Below are 12,509 nucleotides of genomic sequence, written 5' to 3'. Positions count from 1 at the left end.
CTCCGCTCATGTCAAAAGCAGCCAACCGCGACCAGCGAGATTTGTGCCAAGAGCCTGGCTGGAACGCCAGACACTTTGGGCCCATCGCTTCTCGGCCTTTTGGCTAAGATCAAGTGTAGTATCTGTTCTTATCAGAGAACAGCAGCTAAGACTGCGGTCGCCTCCTTTTGATGGTTAAATTCTTGCCTGTTGTGGCTCTGAGTTAAACCAGCTCTTGGGAGGAAATTGTCTACATTCCTTGTTTAAAGTTGTGCAACTTTTCTGTAGTTGCATATCTTAAACAAATAGGAATTCATTGGCCCAGAGAATCTCTTACCTGAGCTCTGCCGGATTCAACACCTTGTCCAGGCCAAAACTTGAAAAAGTAAGTACGTTTTTAGATTTTTTTCCTTTTTTATATTTTTAATTGTATTTACTTATTTATTGTTCATTGTTTTTTTGTCCATTGTAAGTTTTTTACTGATTTTAGATCCTTTTAGCTTGTGGTGCCTCCACCATGTCGGCCACCCATGCCAACATGCGGAGGCACCACAGCGTCCGTTTTAAGTTTAAAGAAAAGGATGGAAAGCTCCTGGAGATGTCAAGGCTAGATTTCTCCAGGAAGCTAATCCAACAGGCTTTGAAATTCACAGCAAACGATTTGAATTGTATTTTGACCCTACCATTAAACAAAGGTTTTGATGTAAGCTTCCAGTCTGCGGCTATCTTGAGAGAATTTTGGACAAGATTTGAGTCTGTGAAACCCCAGTTTTCTGCATTTGTTGTTGAAAAACTGACTGATAATGCATTGAAAACAGTCATTGTCAGAATGTTTAATGAGACAGTGAATGCAGAAGACATTTGTATATGGCTGGGGAGATACTGCACTGTTAAAGGCCAGGCTACCAAAGTGAGAGATGAGGACGGCATCTGGAATTGCGCTTGGAGGGTCCCCATTCAACAATGGCAGGACCCCCAGGGCTTCCAAGGCCTGAAACATCTGCCGTCAATGATAGTTCTGGGTGAAAACAGGGGCTACATCCACTACCAAGGTCAGCCCAAGCTCTGCCGCAAGTGTGGTGAGCATGGGCACCTGGTAGAAGCGTGCACAAAAACCTTTTGCGGAAAGTGTAGAGAAATTGGGCACACTTTTGAGGAGTGCACCAATGGCAGGAAGTGCAACCTTTGTGGAGAAACAAATCATCTCTTCAGAGCTTGCCCCAAATCGTTTGCCAACAAACTAAAGGCAGCAAAAGCCAATGAACAAAATGGAGGACAAAAAGAAAAAGAGCAGGTTGAAGAGGCTGGGCAGGAAAATTCAAATCTCCCGCCAGATACTGTGATTGGAGAGGAGGGATCATGTGAGGCGGGAGAGGGGGAGGGGCCTGCAACAGCCCCATCAATGGAGAGTGGAGAGGAGGATGGGGAGATGCAGGAAGTGGGCGGAGCTAGTTCAGAAATGGAAGATTTTCAACCACCTGAAAATAGTGAGGATGCCCCCCTCCCCGATGCCCAGCAAACAAAGAGACTTGCATCGGAATTGTCCTCTGAGTCTCCTGTAGCCTCAGAGAAGAGGGGAAGAGTTGGGACTCTCTCAGACAGTTCATCTGTGGAGGAGCCCAGAGTCTTCCCCTCCAATTCACCAAATGAAGTCTCTTTTCTGACAGTAGCTCTACAATCAACCCCTAAGGACTCCAAGCTAAATGCAGCCTTGCGTCAAAGGCCAACCCCCAGAGTCCGACGGGGGAATGGAGCTCAACTCCCTCCTTCATCACCTGTTGAAGTGAAGGAGGAGCCCCGTTCACAAGAAATAGTCTAACTGCCTTTTTTTTGAAAAAAAAAAGATATTTTAGCATCTTAAACCTCTATTTAGTGTTTTTAAAATTTCATACCTGTTGTTTTTAATCATACTCATGACACTCACCTTCTCAACCATCAATGTGAGAAGTGTGAAGTCGAGAGTTAGAGCCCAGAGTGTTTTATCCTTTCTTAAATCTACAAAGTCAGATGTGTTTTTAATGCAGGAATGTGGCATACCGTTTTTAAAACACTACCGACAGTGGGAGGAGATGTGGCCACAGACATCGATATGGAGCGGATCAAACCAAAATAAGAACGATGGAGTGGCCATTTTAATAAAAAACCCTCAGGTTCTGGTGAAGGGTAGCACTGTGGTGAGAGACGGTAGGGCACTTTTAGCACACTTGACCTTTATGGGACAGGATTTTAACCTTCTCAATATTTATGGCTTTAACGACAAAAATGACAGGTATGACCTTTTAGAAGACCTGCAGTCCCACATGCTAGGGAGAGTGCCATTAGTTTTAGGAGGTGATTTTAACTGTATTTTAAGTCGAAAAGATAGAAAAAGAACAGGGGAAGATTTTAAAATTGACAAAACATCGGTTTTATTACAGGGCATATGCAGGGATTTTAAACTACAAGACTGTTTTAAAACCATGCATCCCAGAGAGGAGGGCTTCACCTGGTTCAGTGGTGATGGCACCAGAGCCTCTCGCATAGATTTTATTTTCACACGGGACTGCCCGCCGACCGATGCTAGATTGACCCCTGTTTTCTTTTCTGACCACCTGATGCTCTCCTGCACCCTTTCACTCTCTTCAGGTGTGACTTTTGGAAGTGGTCTGTGGAAACTCAACTGCTCCCTGCTTGAAGATCAACATCTAGTTCAGCAGTACAGGGAGCAGTACCGAGAGTGGCAGACCCTTCAAGACATGTACGATACACGAGCACACTGGTGGGAGATGGTGAAGGGAAAGACCCAGACTTTTTTCAGACAGGCAGGCAAAAAAAGAAAGGGCAAGGAGAACAGACGCATGATGGGACTGCAGAAGCGACTACAGCGCTATTTTAACCTCAACCAAAATGGAATGGATTTTAATGAAGAAATTACAGAAATCAAATCAGAGATGTCGGTTTTAGCTGAAATTAAAAGCAAGGGTGTCATTTTAAGGAGCAGGGAACGGGAAATAGAGGAGGGTGAGAAGTGCACCAGGTATTTTTTTAAGAAAATTGTTAGTAAAGGGGGGACCATTTTAAAACTAAAAAAGGAAAACGGGTGCATAACAGAGAATATCGAAGAAATTAAACAGATTGTGGAAAATTTTTACGTAGAATTGTATAAAGAAAAGCCCATTAGAATAGACACCATGAATGAAGTTTTAAAATCCATCGATAAAAAAGTAAAAGACAGTGTGCTTTTAACCCAAGATTTTACCATTCTAGAGTTAAATAAATGTTTGTCAAGTTTTAAAAAAGGGAAGTCCCCAGGACAGGATGGACTTCCCTTGGAATTTTATTTGACCTTTTGGGACATTTTAGCACCTGATTTGATCGATGTTTTTAAAGACTTTGAGCACCTAGACCGACTTCCTGACAGTTTTAGAGTAGGGATAGTGACTCTACTGCACAAAAACAAAGACAAGACCGACCTGATGAACTGGAGACCTATCGCACTTTTAAACCTTGATTGTAAACTTTTTAGCAAACTTTTAGCCTCACGTATGTCCTTGTTTTTAAAGGGGGTGATTCACCCGGATCAAGGCTGTGCCATCCCAGGGAGGAAGATCACCGACAGCCTGGTACTGATCCGAGACACCACCTGTTACGCGAGAGACAGAAACATCCGGCTAGTAGTCCTAAATTTAGATTTTGAGAAAGCCTTCGATCGGGTCTCGCACCAGTACCTTTTCAAGGTACTGCAAAAAATGGGGTTCCCAGAAAGGTTTCTAGCTTGGGTGGGATTGCTGTATCGGGACATTACCAGCAAATTTGTGATTAACGGGCATTTGACAAAAGCAGTCGATATTAACTGCGGTGTCCGTCAGGGTTGTCCGTTATCTGCCCTCCTATACATAACATGTATAGAACCGCTGGCACAGATCTTGAGAAGGGATCAACGAATCAATGGGTTGGGAGTACCGGGGAGCGGGGGACTGGACACCAAGTGTATTTTATACATGGACGACGTGAACATTTTATGCACCGACCTTTTATCCGTCAACAGGACGCTGGACTTGACTGACTGGTTTGGACAGGCTTCTGGGTCAAAGTTGAACAAAAACAAGACCCAAGCCCAATTTTATGGACCGTGGACAGCGACTGAGATGACAGGACTCCCTTTGACTGTGACCCAGACTGACCAAAAAATACTGGGGATCAAATTTGACAGGGAGGGAGAAGGAACAACAAATTGGCCAGACGTGGTAGGGAAAGTAAAACAAAGACTAGGATATTGGGGACTTAGAGGACTGACTATTGAAGGAAAGGTTTTAATCATCAAAGCGGTGATTTTACCTTTGCTTTTACTCATCAGTTCTGTTTTTATCCCACCTAGGAGAGTGCTTTTAGATCTGGAGCGAGCCATCTTTTATTTCCTGTGGGGCTCCAAGTGGGAGAGACTGAGGAGGGAGGTCATGAAAAGGCCAAAAGAGAAAGGAGGAAAAGGAGTGCCTGACCTGTACTTGTTTTTAGGAAGCCGATACACCGCACTACACCTCAAACAAGCCACAGACCCATCCGGAAACCCCAAAACTACAGCCATGACACGTTTCTGGATGGGATCGTACCTCAGACGATTGAAGATTTTACCTACAGATCTTAAAGTACCCGTGTCTTTTAGCCTGCCACCAGCCTATGCTTTTATCCCGACGTTTTTAAAGCATTTTAAACTGGAGCAGGAGGAGCTGCATATTTTAACCAACCACCGTTCTCTGATCTCTGTTGTGCAGGAGCAGGAGCCAGTGAGTCCAGTGCGCGGGCTCGCATTTGGCGAGCCCTCAACAGTTTGGCGCAACGTGAACCATTCCGCTCTTCCAAACAGACTCCGGGACCTGTCATGGATGGTGGCTCATGAGATTCTCCCAGTCAGGTCCGTCATGCACTCCCGGGGCATGTCAACACGCTCAACCTGCCCCCGACCCGGTTGTGGCGCGCCAGAGTCGGTGAGGCATTTGCTCTGGGAGTGCAGCGCTGCCGTAGACCAGTGGGCAATGGCCGGCTCCTTGCAATTCCCGTACTTGCCAGCAAGGGAGGTCCTTACAGCACAACTGGTGCTGTATGGGGTGAGCCAAAAAACACTGAAGAACGATGACTTTGCCCAGATGTGGCTCACCCTAGCCGCCATCAAAGACGCCATATGGACCTCCAGAAACTTGCTGGTAAGGAAGCACATGCAGATCCCCCCCGTGGCTGTGATCCGGATGGCTGTAGGCGGCAGGCCTAGGACACAGCCACAAAGAAGCATCGCCTCTGTGCCCATTCGGACGAAGGAGCCGGAGCCACACATGAAAAGGTCAAAGCAGCGGCGGCCTGGCTCTCCGGGTGAGGCAGGTGGGAAGGAGCAACAGGGTGAGGATCTCCTCTGAGCACCACGACAGGATCCCGAGAGACCAAATGTTTGGGGGAGCGGAATGAGTGACCCTGGGTAGGGACTCACTCTGCTCCTGCACAAAATTAGAAAGAAGAGAAGTTTTAAACCAATGCACTCCCTTTTAAAGATTTGGGACACTCCATGGTTTTCATTTGTGAGATGGATTTTATGTTTGACAACATGTAAAACCCCTTGAAATATTTGTTTTTAATGTTTTAAAAAAAAAAACAAACAAACAATGGTTTTACAACTATTTATCATATTGTTGTGATTATAATGTACCCTTTGTATCTCAAGATGTAAACCTTCTTTGAAAAAACTTGAAATGAGTGTCAATAAATCTTTTCGAAAGAAAAAAATCTGTTCTTATCAGTTTAATATCTGATATGTCCTCTACCCGAGGACAAACATATTAAACGGATTTTTAGAACTGGGAGCTGAAAAAGGGGCTTGCTCCGTTCACTCCACGCATCGACCTGGCATTGCAGTGCCGCCGGGAACGGTGCACCCTTCTCTGGCCGTGTGGAAAAGCAAGCAAGCAAACAAGCAAGCAAACAATGACGCAAACGTACAGTTTCAAATGCCCCTCTGGCAGTGGCTGGAGGAAGGTGAGTCAACCTGCCCCACAGCTGATATCCCTCACGCGCCCTGGAAGGGCTGCTAGCCTCCAATCAACCCCGCATTTTCCCTGTATTTTGGTCCCCGGGGGCCTGCAAGCGCCTGATAACTTGAGAAATTTGTGGGGATTGCATGTTGAGGCCCAGACACTTTTCTCCACAGCCCGATTGGCTAGAGCCCGTGACAACATGGGGAGGGGGCGGGGATTTGGCAAGCTAAGAGAAGGCTACCGTGAGGGCGGTGACTGGGACCAATGGGGTCCTCGGCCGCTCTTGAGGAGAGGCCTGTACTGACTCTGGTTTCTCTTCATCACGCACAAGTCTTTCGCCTTTTACTAAAGACTTCCGTGGAGAGGAACACCAATGAGTTTAAGCTATTTTTGGCAGGCTCTGCCGTATGGCTGAGCCCATTGAGTTTGTGAAAAGTCAAACAGCTGTCGAGGTCAGGAATGGGGAGGTGGGCGGAGGTGGTGAAAAGCAGCCATTGCTCCGCTCATGTCAAAAGCAGCCAACCGCGACCAGCGAGATTTGTGCCAAGAGCCTGGCTGGAACGCCAGACACTTTGGGCCCATCGCTTCTCGGCCTTTTGGCTAAGATCAAGTGTAGTATCTGTTCTTATCAGTTTAATATCTGATATGTCCTCTACCCAAGGACAAACATATTAAACGGATTTTTAGAACTGGGAGCTGAAAAAGGGGCTTGCTCCGTTCACTCCACGCATCGACCTGGCATTGCAGTGCCGCCGGGAACGGTGCACCCTTCTCTGGCCATGTGGAAAAGCAAGCAAGCAAGCAAGCAAACAATGACGCAAACGTACAGTTTCAAATGCCCCTCTGGCAGTGGCTGGAGGAAGGTGAGTCAACCTGCCCCACAGCTGATATCCCTCACGCGCCCTGGAAGGGCTGCTAGCCTCCAATCAACCCCGCATTTTCCCTGTATTTTGGTCCCCGGGGGCCTGCAAGCGCCTGATAACTTGAGAAATTTGTGGGGATTGCATGTTGAGGCCCAGACACTTTTCTCCACAGCCCGATTGGCTAGAGCCCGTGACAACATGGGGAGGGGGCGGGGATTTGGCAAGCTAAGAGAAGGCTACCGTGAGGGCGGTGACTGGGACCAATGGGGTCCTCGGCCGCTCTTGAGGAGAGGCCTGTACTGACTCTGGTTTTTCTTCATCACGCACAAGTCTTTCGCCTTTTACTAAAGACTTCCGTGGAGAGGAACACCAATGAGTTTAAGCTATTTTTGGCAGGCTCTGCCGTATGGCTGAGCCCTTTGAGTTTGTGAAAAGTCAAACAGCTGTCGAGGTCAGGAATGGGGAGGTGGGCGGAGGTGGTGAAAAGCAGCCATTGCTCCGCTCATGTCAAAAGCAGCCAACCGCGACCAGCGAGATTTGTGCCAAGAGCCTGGCTGGAACGCCAGACACTTTGGGCCCATCGCTTCTCGGCCTTTTGGCTAAGATCAAGTGTAGTATCTGTTCTTATCAGTTTAATATCTGATATGTCCTCTACCCGAGGACAAACATATTAAACGGATTTTTAGAACTGGGAGCTGAAAAAGGGGCTTGCCCCGTTCACTCCACGCATCGACCTGGCATTGCAGTGCCGCCGGGAACGGTGCACCCTTCTCTGGCCGTGTGGAAAAGCAAGCAAGCAAGCAAGCAAGCAAACAATGACGCAAACGTACAGTTTCAAATGCCCCTCTGGCAGTGGCTGGAGGAAGGTGAGTCAACCTGCCCCACAGCTGATATCCCTCACGCGCCCTGGAAGGACTGCTAGCCTCCAATCAACCCCGCATTTTCCCTGTATTTTGGTCCCCGGGGGCCTGCAAGCGCCTGATAACTTGAGAAATTTGTGGGGATTGCATGTTGAGGCCCAGACACTTTTCTCCACAGCCCGATTGGCTAGAGCCCGTGACAACATGGGGAGGGGGCGGGGATTTGGCAAGCTAAGAGAAGGCTACCGTGAGGGCGGTGACTGGGACCAATGGGGTCCTCGGCCGCTCTTGAGGAGAGGCCTGTACTGACTCTGGTTTCTCTTCATCACGCACAAGTCTTTCGCCTTTTACTAAAGACTTCCGCGGAGAGGAACACCAATGAGTTTAAGCTATTTTTGGCAGGCTCTGCCGTATGGCTGAGCCCTTTGAGTTTGTGAAAAGTCAAACAGCTGTCGAGGTCAGGAATGGGGAGGTGGGCGGAGGTGGTGAAAAGCAGCCATTGCTCCGCTCATGTCAAAAGCAGCCAACCGCGACCAGCGAGATTTGTGCCAAGAGCCTGGCTGGAACGCCAGACACTTTGGGCCCATCGCTTCTCGGCCTTTTGGCTAAGACTGCGGTCGCCTCTTTTTGATGGTTAAATTCTTGCCTGTTGTGGCTCTGAGTTAAACCAGCTCTTGGGAGGAAATTGTCTACATTCCTTGTTTAAAGTTGTGCAACTTTTCTGTAGTTGCATATCTTAAACAAATAGGAATTCATTGGCCCAGAGAATCTCTTACCTGAGCTCTGCCGGATTCAACACCTTGTCCAGGCCAAAACTTGAAAAGGTAAGTACGTTTTTAGATTTTTTTCCTTTTTTATATTTTTAATTGTATTTACTTATTTATTGTTCATTGTTTTTTTGTCCATTGTAAGTTTTTTACTGATTTTAGATCCTTTTAGCTTGTGGTGCCTCCACCATGTCGGCCACCCATGCCAACATGCGGAGGCACCACAGCGTCCGTTTTAAGTTTAAAGAAAAGGATGGAAAGCTCCTGGAGATGTCAAGGCTAGATTTCTCCAGGAAGCTAATCCAACAGGCTTTGAAATTCACAGCAAACGATTTGAATTGTATTTTGACCCTACCATTAAACAAAGGTTTTGATGTAAGCTTCCAGTCTGCGGCTATCTTGAGAGAATTTTGGACAAGATTTGAGTCTGTGAAACCCCAGTTTTCTGCATTTGTTGTTGAAAAACTGACTGATAATGCATTGAAAACAGTCATTGTCAGAATGTTTAATGAGACAGTGAATGCAGAAGACATTTGTATATGGCTGGGGAGATACTGCACTGTTAAAGGCCAGGCTACCAAAGTGAGAGATGAGGACGGCATCTGGAATTGCGCTTGGAGGGTCCCCATTCAACAATGGCAGGACCCCCAGGGCTTCCAAGGCCTGAAACATCTGCCGTCAATGATAGTTCTGGGTGAAAACAGGGGCTACATCCACTACCAAGGTCAGCCCAAGCTCTGCCGCAAGTGTGGTGAGCATGGGCACCTGGTAGAAGCGTGCACAAAAACCTTTTGCGGAAAGTGTAGAGAAATTGGGCACACTTTTGAGGAGTGCACCAATGGCAGGAAGTGCAACCTTTGTGGAGAAACAAATCATCTCTTCAGAGCTTGCCCCAAATCGTTTGCCAACAAACTAAAGGCAGCAAAAGCCAATGAACAAAATGGAGGACAAAAAGAAAAAGAGCAGGTTGAAGAGGCTGGGCAGGAAAATTCAAATCTCCCGCCAGATACTGTGATTGGAGAGGAGGGATCATGTGAGGCGGGAGAGGGGGAGGGGCCTGCAACAGCCCCATCAATGGAGAGTGGAGAGGAGGATGGGGAGATGCAGGAAGTGGGCGGAGCTAGTTCAGAAATGGAAGATTTTCAACCACCTGAAAATAGTGAGGATGCCCCCCTCCCCGATGCCCAGCAAACAAAGAGACTTGCATCGGAATTGTCCTCTGAGTCTCCTGTAGCCTCAGAGAAGAGGGGAAGAGTTGGGACTCTCTCAGACAGTTCATCTGTGGAGGAGCCCAGAGTCTTCCCCTCCAATTCACCAAATGAAGTCTCTTTTCTGACAGTAGCTCTACAATCAACCCCTAAGGACTCCAAGCTAAATGCAGCCTTGCGTCAAAGGCCAACCCCCAGAGTCCGACGGGGGAATGGAGCTCAACTCCCTCCTTCATCACCTGTTGAAGTGAAGGAGGAGCCCCGTTCACAAGAAATAGTCTAACTGCCTTTTTTTTGAAAAAAAAAAGATATTTTAGCATCTTAAACCTCTATTTAGTGTTTTTAAAATTTCATACCTGTTGTTTTTAATCATACTCATGACACTCACCTTCTCAACCATCAATGTGAGAAGTGTGAAGTCGAGAGTTAGAGCCCAGAGTGTTTTATCCTTTCTTAAATCTACAAAGTCAGATGTGTTTTTAATGCAGGAATGTGGCATACCGTTTTTAAAACACTACCGACAGTGGGAGGAGATGTGGCCACAGACATCGATATGGAGCGGATCAAACCAAAATAAGAACGATGGAGTGGCCATTTTAATAAAAAACCCTCAGGTTCTGGTGAAGGGTAGCACTGTGGTGAGAGACGGTAGGGCACTTTTAGCACACTTGACCTTTATGGGACAGGATTTTAACCTTCTCAATATTTATGGCTTTAACGACAAAAATGACAGGTATGACCTTTTAGAAGACCTGCAGTCCCACATGCTAGGGAGAGTGCCATTAGTTTTAGGAGGTGATTTTAACTGTATTTTAAGTCGAAAAGATAGAAAAAGAACAGGGGAAGATTTTAAAATTGACAAAACATCGGTTTTATTACAGGGCATATGCAGGGATTTTAAACTACAAGACTGTTTTAAAACCATGCATCCCAGAGAGGAGGGCTTCACCTGGTTCAGTGGTGATGGCACCAGAGCCTCTCGCATAGATTTTATTTTCACACGGGACTGCCCGCCGACCGATGCTAGATTGACCCCTGTTTTCTTTTCTGACCACCTGATGCTCTCCTGCACCCTTTCACTCTCTTCAGGTGTGACTTTTGGAAGTGGTCTGTGGAAACTCAACTGCTCCCTGCTTGAAGATCAACATCTAGTTCAGCAGTACAGGGAGCAGTACCGAGAGTGGCAGACCCTTCAAGACATGTACGATACACGAGCACACTGGTGGGAGATGGTGAAGGGAAAGACCCAGACTTTTTTCAGACAGGCAGGCAAAAAAAGAAAGGGCAAGGAGAACAGACGCATGATGGGACTGCAGAAGCGACTACAGCGCTATTTTAACCTCAACCAAAATGGAATGGATTTTAATGAAGAAATTAGAGAAATCAAATCAGAGATGTCGGTTTTAGCTGAAATTAAAAGCAAGGGTGTCATTTTAAGGAGCAGGGAACGGGAAATAGAGGAGGGTGAGAAGTGCACCAGGTATTTTTTTAAGAAAATTGTTAGTAAAGGGGGGACCATTTTAAAACTAAAAAAGGAAAACGGGTGCATAACAGAGAATATCGAAGAAATTAAACAGATTGTGGAAAATTTTTACGTAGAATTGTATAAAGAAAAGCCCATTAGAATAGACACCATGAATGAAGTTTTAAAATCCATCGATAAAAAAGTAAAAGACAGTGTGCTTTTAACCCAAGATTTTACCATTCTAGAGTTAAATAAATGTTTGTCAAGTTTTAAAAAAGGGAAGTCCCCAGGACAGGATGGACTTCCCTTGGAATTTTATTTGACCTTTTGGGACATTTTAGCACCTGATTTGATCGATGTTTTTAAAGACTTTGAGCACCTAGACCGACTTCCTGACAGTTTTAGAGTAGGGATAGTGACTCTACTGCACAAAAACAAAGACAAGACCGACCTGATGAACTGGAGACCTATCGCACTTTTAAACCTTGATTGTAAACTTTTTAGCAAACTTTTAGCCTCACGTATGTCCTTGTTTTTAAAGGGGGTGATTCACCCGGATCAAGGCTGTGCCATCCCAGGGAGGAAGATCACCGACAGCCTGGTACTGATCCGAGACACCATCTGTTACGCGAGAGACAGAAACATCCGGCTAGTAGTCCTAAATTTAGATTTTGAGAAAGCCTTCGATCGGGTCTCGCACCAGTACCTTTTCAAGGTACTGCAAAAAATGGGGTTCCCAGAAAGGTTTCTAGCTTGGGTGGGATTGCTGTATCGGGACATTACCAGCAAATTTGTGATTAACGGGCATTTGACAAAAGCAGTCGATATTAACTGCGGTGTCCGTCAGGGTTGTCCGTTATCTGCCCTCCTATACATAACATGTATAGAACCGCTGGCACAGATCTTGAGAAGGGATCAACGAATCAATGGGTTGGGAGTACCGGGGAGCGGGGGACTGGACACCAAGTGTATTTTATACATGGACGACGTGAACATTTTATGCACCGACCTTTTATCCGTCAACAGGACGCTGGACTTGACTGACTGGTTTGGACAGGCTTCTGGGTCAAAGTTGAACAAAAACAAGACCCAAGCCCAATTTTATGGACCGTGGACAGCGACTGAGATGACAGGACTCCCTTTGACTGTGACCCAGACTGACCAAAAAATACTGGGGATCAAATTTGACAGGGAGGGAGAAGGAACAACAAATTGGCCAGACGTGGTAGGGAAAGTAAAACAAAGACTAGGATATTGGGGACTTAGAGGACTGACTATTGAAGGAAAGGTTTTAATCATCAAAGCGGTGATTTTACCTTTGCTTTTACTCATCAGTTCTGTTTTTATCCCACCTAGGAGAGTGCTTTT

General features: G+C 46.4%; 5 non-coding genes and 2 pseudogenes across 5 annotated transcripts; all 7 read left to right on the top strand.

Annotated features, from left to right (window-relative positions):
• The first annotated feature begins 83 nt into the window (after nucleotides 1-83).
• Nucleotides 84-297, top strand: LOC139618727 (U2 spliceosomal RNA; annotated as a pseudogene).
• A 5,411-nt stretch (nucleotides 298-5,708) lies between these two features.
• Nucleotides 5,709-5,884, top strand: LOC139619740 (U2 spliceosomal RNA; annotated as a pseudogene).
• Nucleotides 5,885-6,279: 395 nt separating this feature from the next.
• LOC139619080 (U5 spliceosomal RNA) lies at nucleotides 6,280-6,394 on the top strand. Its single transcript, XR_011690085.1, has one exon. It is a non-coding gene; the product is annotated as a U5 spliceosomal RNA (small nuclear RNA).
• Nucleotides 6,395-6,558: 164 nt separating this feature from the next.
• On the top strand, nucleotides 6,559-6,750 carry LOC139619629 (U2 spliceosomal RNA). Its single transcript, XR_011690619.1, has one exon. It is a non-coding gene; the product is annotated as a U2 spliceosomal RNA (small nuclear RNA).
• A 391-nt stretch (nucleotides 6,751-7,141) lies between these two features.
• LOC139619326 (U5 spliceosomal RNA) lies at nucleotides 7,142-7,256 on the top strand. The gene has a single exon (XR_011690326.1). It is a non-coding gene; the product is annotated as a U5 spliceosomal RNA (small nuclear RNA).
• Nucleotides 7,257-7,420: 164 nt separating this feature from the next.
• LOC139619078 (U2 spliceosomal RNA) lies at nucleotides 7,421-7,612 on the top strand. Its single transcript, XR_011690083.1, has one exon. It is a non-coding gene; the product is annotated as a U2 spliceosomal RNA (small nuclear RNA).
• A 395-nt stretch (nucleotides 7,613-8,007) lies between these two features.
• On the top strand, nucleotides 8,008-8,122 carry LOC139619366 (U5 spliceosomal RNA). The gene has a single exon (XR_011690365.1). It is a non-coding gene; the product is annotated as a U5 spliceosomal RNA (small nuclear RNA).
• The last annotated feature ends 4,387 nt before the right edge of the window (nucleotides 8,123-12,509 follow it).

The sequence above is a fragment of the Trachinotus anak genome, unplaced genomic scaffold, assembly GCF_046630095.1.
Source record: "Trachinotus anak isolate AG129_WGS33_773 ecotype Australia unplaced genomic scaffold, CSIRO_AGI_Tana_v1 ptg000003l, whole genome shotgun sequence".
Classification (NCBI taxonomy): Eukaryota; Metazoa; Chordata; class Actinopteri; order Carangiformes; family Carangidae; genus Trachinotus; species Trachinotus anak.
This window is presented reverse-complemented; position numbering and strand designations above follow the sequence as displayed.